Source organism: Coregonus lavaretus (genome assembly GCF_964263955.1).
Source record: "Coregonus lavaretus genome assembly, chromosome: 1".
NCBI classification, from domain to species: Eukaryota; Metazoa; Chordata; class Actinopteri; order Salmoniformes; family Salmonidae; genus Coregonus; species Coregonus lavaretus.
Window position 1 is genome coordinate 85,502,448 of NC_139988.1, and position 7,848 is coordinate 85,510,295.

Genomic DNA, 7,848 nt, shown 5'->3' on the forward strand with positions numbered 1-7,848 from the left:
GGGTCAGGTACCGGTCAGCTGCTCCACATCGGAGCCTAAGCAATCCGCTCCACCGATGTCCAGTCCAGCTCCAGCCAGCGGGGCCAGACCGGACCAGGGGCGCTACGGGGGGATTGTTGGAGGGTGGTGGTCAAGCCCGGAGCCGGAACCGCCTCCGAGGAGGAATGCCCACCCAGCCCTCCCCTGTTCGGTTATGTTTAGGCGCGGTCGCAGTCCGCGTCTTTGGGGGGGGGGTACTGTCACACCCTGGCTCTGGGGACTCTAATATGTTGAGCCAGGGTGTGTGGAGTCTATGTGTTTTTGTTCTATGTCGTATTTCTAGTATTGTGTTTCTATGTTGGCCAGTGTGGTTCTCAATCAGAGGCAACGAGTATCAGCTGTTGCTTGTTGTCTCTGATTGGGAACCAGACTTAAGCAGCCAGTTTTCCCACAGTGTTTGTGGGATCTTGTTCCGTGTGGTTTGTGTTAGACCGTGGACATCACGTTATCGTTTGTTGTTTTGTTTGTGCATTCATTAAATAAATATAATATGTTTGCATTCCACGCTGCGCCTTGGTCCTCCTCCTTCGACGATTGTGACACCAATTGAACTGATGTGTGGTAGTAGTGCCCTAAGAATTATATGTATATAGAGAACAGATCAGAGTGATAGTGGGTGTAAAACCTTTAATGGTTAAATGTGATTGTGTCCTGTATTTTGATCATATTTGGTCTTGTTTGGAGGCAGAGGTCATTAGAATAATACCAAGCAGTATGCTTTGCAAGTGTTCATATTCACGTTTAAATTTCAAACCTTTAGCAGACGCTCTTATCCAGAGTGATTTAGTCAGTATAGTAAACGAGATTATAAACTGGGTGGTTTGAGCCCTGGATGCAGATTGGCTGAAAGCTGTGGTATCAGACCACATGCCACAGGTAAGACAACATATTTATTACGCTGGTAAGCAGTTTATAATAGCAATAACGCACCTCTGGGGTTTGTGGTACAGTATATAGCCAATATACCACGGCTAAGGGCTTATCCAGGCACTCTGCATTGCGTCGTGCTTAAGAACAACCCTTAGCTGTGCTATATTGGCCATATACCACGCCCCCTTGTGCCTTATTGCTTAAACATACCACAGTCATAGCAAGTGAAAAGATTGTTACTTTTACTGAAATTTTTTTAGTTAAGTGGGCTACTTGCTAGTATATAAAGTGCCTTCGGAAAGTATTCAGGCCCCTTGACTTTTTCCACATTTTGTTAGGTTATAGCCTTATTCTAAAATGGATTAACCTCTATGGGATCGGTGTCCCGTATACGGGACGGTTGAGCTAATGTGTGCTAATGTGATTAGCATGACTGTTGTAAGTAACAGCACATTTTCCAGGTCATAGACATGTCATATATGGTCAGAACGCTTAAATTCTTGTTAATCTAACTGCACTGTCCAATTTACAGTAGCTATTACAGTGAAAAAATACCATGCTGTTGTTTGAGGAGAGTGTACAACAACAAAAAACGTATCACGGCAACTGGTTTGATACATTCACCTCTGAAGGTAAATAATTTTTTTACATTCAATAATCTTGCTCTGATTTGTCATCCTGAGATAAAATGTAGCATAGTTTTGTTTGATAAAATCCAATTTTATATTCAAATGTAGGGAACTGGGTTCTACAGTTTGAACCCTTGCTGTCTCTGGCTCCACACCCACCCCGCACGGCCATCTAGATGTGTGAAAGTTAATGTATAAGCTAATGATCCATCATGTATGACATTCCTGGGAGTGTGTAAACTTACATTTTGTATTACCATATAATTTTTGTATGTTCTCTATAGTTATGTACTTGAAAATGTATCAATTGACCAATTCGGCACATTTGGGCAGACTTGATACAAAACAGTCCAGTATTGCAATGATTCACTGGATTAATCTGAAATACATAAGTATTTAGACCGTTTACTCAGTACTTTGTTGAAGCACCTTTGGCAGCGATTACAGCCTCAAGTCTTCTTGGGTATGACACACCTGTATTTGAGGAGTTTCTCCCATTCCTCTCTGCAGATTCTCTCAAGCTCTGTCAGGTTGGATGGGGAGTGTCGCTGCAGAGCTATTTTCAGGTCTCTCCAGCGATGTCCGATCAGGTTCAAGTCCGGGCTCTGGCTGTGCCACTCAAGGACATTCAGAGACTTGTCCCGAAGCAACTCCTGCGTTGTCTTGGCTGTGTGCTTAGGGTTGTTGTCCTGTTGGAAAGTGAACCTTCGCCCCAGTCTGAGGCCCTAAGAGCTCTGGAGCAGGTTTTCATCAAGGATCTCTCTGTACTTTGCTTTGTTCATCTTTGCTTCGATCCTGACTAGTCTCCCAGTCCCTGCCTCTGAAAAACATCCCCACAGCATGATCCTGCCACCACCATGCTTCACCATAGGGATGGTGCCAGGTTTCCTCCAGACGTGACGCTTGGCATTCAGGCCAAAGAGTTCAATCTTGGTTTCATCAGACCAGATAATCTTGTTTCTCATGGTCTGAGAGTCTTTAGGTGCCTTCTGGCAAACTCCAAGCAGGCTGTCATGTGCCTTTTACTGAGGAGTGACTTCCGTCTGGCCACTCTACCATAAAGGCTTGATTGGTTGAGTGCTGTAGAGATGGTTGTCCTTCTGGAAGTTTCTCCCATCTCCACAGAGGAACTCTGGAGCTCTGTCAGAGTGACCATCGGGTTCTTGGTCACCTCCCTGACCAAGGCCCTTCTCCCCCGATTGCTCAGTTTGGCCGGGCGGCCAGCTCTAGGAAGAGTCTTGGTGGTTCCAAACTTCTTCCATTTAAGAATGATGGAGGCCACTGTGTTCTTGGGGTCCTTCAATGCTGCAGAAATGTTTTGGTACTTTTCCCCAGATCTGTGCCTCGACACAATCCTGTCTCGGCGCTCTACAATTCCTTCGAACTCATGGCTTGGTTTTTGCTCTGACATTACATTTACATTTTAGTCATTTAACAGACGCACTTATCCAGAGTGAGTGCATACGTTTTCATACTGGCCCCCTATGTTCTGTCAACTGTGGGATCTTATATAGACAGGTGTGTGCCTTTCCAAATCATGTCCAATCAATTAAATTTACCACAGGTGGACTCCAATCAAGTTGTAGAAACATCTCAAGGATGATCAATGGAAACAGGATGCACCTAGGCTCAATTTCGAGTCTCACAGCAAAGGGTCTGAATACTTATGTGAATAAGGTATTTCTGTTTTAAATGTTTAATACATTTCTAAAAATGTCTAAAAACCTGTTTTCGCTTCATCATTATGGGATGTTGTGTGTAGATTGCTGAGGATTTGTATTTATTTGAGCCATTTTAGAAGAAGGCTGTAACGTAACAAAATGTGGAAAAAGTCAAGGGGTCTGAATACTTTTCAGAATGCACTGTATTTGTATTAGAAAATACAAAATACATGTATTCTAATTAAACTCTTACAAAATAGGCTACATGTAATACAAATTACATGAAAGTATTGAAATACTGCCTGTCGTTGGCACTAGCTACCTGCACTGTAAATCTGCAACAGTTTACTAACCACTGTGGTTCCAGTAATGCTCTGTACATTCCTGTTTCATGTGAATATAAAAAAAATCGGCCCGGTCATGACTTTTTCATGCGTCAGGTAATTCATCCGCATGAAACGGTTGGATGGAAACATGGTTATTGTTATATATATATATATTCATATTTATTTATCTTTTTCATTTAAGAAAAAATATACAGTACATCTCCTGTTTGGCATGTCGCTTGGATTGTAATTCACATCAGCACAGAGTTTTGAACAACCCTTCCCCGCCCCCACTTTCTGTTCCGTGCCAATAAGACCTAGCTAGCCAGTAACTATCTAACACCAGAAACAGATGAAAGGGGAAACATTTAAGTATATTTGCCATAAATGAATAGTGTAAACTTTTAATTATGTTTGCTGACACCCAACAGTCAAATTCTGGCACCAGTCGAGTAGCTATCCAGCTATATAAACCACGCCCCTATGCAAACACGCCTGCTCTGATGTTGGTTACAAGGCGGTACTCATTTAAATTAGGTACGAGAATATAATGTTACCATTTGTGTATTCAAATGAGAGTTAAGGTGATGTCACCTTGTCCCCTCAATAATTCATCCAAGTTTTTGACATGGTGGAGGGGACCAGTAACTTTATGATCAAACTTTATGATCAAACTTTGATAAAACTTGACCAAGCAACAGTCATTTCTCATACTTTGGTCATCCTACTTTGATCTGGTTTCCTTCAAATATCATCCAATTTTAATGAAAAACATGATTTTGACTGTTCATGACCTGTAGTATGGGCTATGTGAGGTACCCCGTGAGGGCATTTATCCCCTGAGTAATGCAGTGTTCCAACTGCAAAGCATTGTGTTGAATGTTTGCAGACAGTTGGACAGCAGTTGCTATTATTATGTAGGGCAAGACGAGGAAGTTTAATGTCGCAATTGTGGTGGGAAGCATGCACATGAGTCCCCAGAATGCCCAGCAAGAATAAAGGAGGAGTTCTGCCATTGTTTATCCAAGTTTTTCTTTATAATGTCGAAATAAACATGTCCCCAACCCCCATATCACACACTCACAAACTGAAATCATATGTGTGCGTTGTACAATCAATTAGTTGTGATTGGGAAAAAAAAAAAAAACATAGTACAGTACAGTCAAAGACAAATGTCCCACTAATGATGACTTCACCCTATATTAACTCTTTGCAATGCCTTTCCAATAAGTTTTGCGTTTCTGCTTCAACGTTCCTTTTCAATCTTACTGGTGCATTCAAGACAACTGGAATTCAGAAAAAGACTAGCTCAGATTTCAAAATTATTTTTCCCAGTCTAAGCTAGTTTTTTTCTGACTCTGAGATTTCCTAGTTCCGAGTTCGGAGTTGCCTTGAACACACTATGGCAAAACCAGACCAGTTTGTCCTGAACCCACAGAGGGAAGTTGGGGGGTAAGATGGCCTCAGCACTTTCCCAGGTTTTCCTCTAACCTTGTCAAACGCTGACCTGTCTGCTGATGTGTAGAATTCCTCTCCTCCTGTAGGCGACAACATCTACAGACCTGAGATCTGTCAGGTACTGGAGGGCTTGAAGCAGAGCCCTGAGAGGATGGCCTGTATTCTGATTGACAATGTTCAGCCCCGCCCTGTATAATAATATAATAATATGCCATTTAGCAGACGCTTTTATCCAAAGCGACTTACAGTCATGTGTGCATACATTTTTACGTATGGGTGGTCCCGGGAATCGAACCCACTACCCTGGCGTTACAAGCGCCATGCTCTACCAATTGAGCTACAGAGGACCACAACTACCTCCTGAGGGTGGGGATGCCACTCAATAGGTGTGTTCACGGAGTAAGGCTAACGAAGCTGACGGTCGAAGAAAGTTGATGAGTGAAGTCGGGGGAGGTGCATCTGTGACAGCCGAACGTCGGACACTGTCATGGTTTTCAAACAGCAAGGCTCAGATTAGCATGGCAGTGTCAACATAGCTGCTATTTTAATACATTTTTTTATTTATAAATGTCAAAACAAACTTTTCTATATCCCCATATCACACACTCACACTCACAAGTGTGTGCAATTAATTGAGAGAGGTCTCAAACATATATTTTGTGGCAAAGTTTGTTCCTGTTTCAGTCACATCTTTGGTCATGTTCACATGGTTCAACCAATCGTTAGGGTGTTTTTTTATTTGGGTTGACCCACGCGAACGTGACCAAAGACAGGACTGAAACGGGAACCAACATTGACACAATTCTAAAGCTATAATGCCTCCAACTAGCCAGGCGATGGCTGCACGTTGGGGAGAAGCAACTGTAGCGACTTCATAAAAACAAAACTGCATTACCTTCGATTACATGGTTTATGTAAAGTACGTGCAGTCGACATGTTGGCGTAAATCATTGTGGACTACAGGAAAAATAAGTTTGACTGAGCACACCCCCACTTTCTTCGATGGGGCTGTAGTGGAGCAGGTCGAGAGCTTCAAGTTCCTTGGTGTCCACATCACCAACAAACTATCATGGTCCAAACATACCAAGACAGTCGTGAAGAGGGCACAACAAAATCTACATATATATATATATTTTTTTCTTTCTATTTTTATTAACCGGAGGACAAATATATATTTTGTTTTTTTTACAGCTTTTCTGCTACATATACATTTTGCATACACATTTTACATACATGGTACTTTTATATACAGCAATCACATAACAATAATACATTACCAAACATAAGGTATTTAATCCCACCCCTCACCCACTCTCAGCCCATCCCACCTATCACCATAGACCACCCTCGTTTGGATTCCATGTGCCATATATTTTTCAATTGTGCTGTGATGTTTTACATACATTTTAAACCTTTCTAATCATATAGTATCCACAGATTGTGAGCTAAAGATGAAAACCTTTCCTACGAGTATTATTATATTATTTATTGACTGACTATGGCTTTCCTAATCGCCCAACACTGCTATTTGTAAGGTTAATTTTAAGTGAATTATGTAATTCTTTTACCGTTCCTGAACCTGTGAGCAGAAACAAGCTACACAGGGGTAATACCAGAATAAATGATCTAGTGATTCTGTCTCTTTACAGTAAAATGCTACTTGATTAAAGTCTAAAAGTATTTGGTTTTAAATATACAAGTCAGAAGTTTACATACACTTAGGTTGGAGTCATTATAACTCATTTTTCAACCACTCCACAAATTTCTTGTTAACAAATTATGGTTTTGGAAAGTCGGTTAGGACATCTACTTTGTGCATGACACAAGTAATTTTTCCAACAATTGTTTACCGACAGATTATTTAACTTATAATTCACTGTATCACAATTCCAGTGGGTCAGAAGTTTACATACACTAAGTTGACTGTGCCTTCAAACAGCTTGGAAAATTCCAGAAAATGATGTCATGGTTTTAGAAGCTTCTGATAGGCTAATTGACATCATTTGAGTCAATTGGAGGTGTACATGTGGATGTATTTCAAGGCCTACCTTCAAACTCAGTGCCTCTTTGCTTGACATCATGGGAAAATCGAAAGAAATCAGCCAAGACCTCAGAAAAAAATAGTAGACGTCCACAAGTCTGGTTCAATTTCCAAATGCCTGAAGGTACCACGTTCATCTGTACAAACAATAGTACGCAAGTATAAACACCATGGGACCACGCTGCTGTCATACCGCTCAGGAAGGAGACGCATTCTGTCTCCTAGAGATGAACGTACTTTGGTGCGAAAAGTGCAAATCAATCCCAGAACAACAGCAAAGGACCTTGTGAAGATGCTAGAGGAAACAGGTTCAAAAGTATCTATATCCACAGTAAAACGAGTCCTATATTGACATAACCTGAAAGGCCGCTCAGCAAGGAAGAAGCCACTGCTCCAAAACCACCATAAAAAAGCCAGACTACGGTTTGCAACTGCACATGGGGACAAAGATTGTACTTTTTGGAGAAATGTCCTCTGGTCTGATGAAACAAAAAAATAACTGTTTGGCCATAATGACCATCTTTATGTTTGGAGGAAAAATGGGGTTGCTTACAAGCCGAAGAACACCATCCCAACCGTGAAGCACGGGTGTGGCAGCATCATGCTGTGGGGGTGCTTTGCTTCAGGAGGGACTGGTGCACTTCACAAAATAGATGGCATCATGAGGAAGGAAAATTATGTGGATATATTGAAGCAACATCTCAAGACATCAGTCAGGAAGTTAAAGCTTGGTCGCAAATGGGTCTTCCAAATGGACAATGACCCCAAGCATACTTCCAAAGTTGTGGCAAAATGGCTTAAGGACAACAAAGTCAAGGTATTGG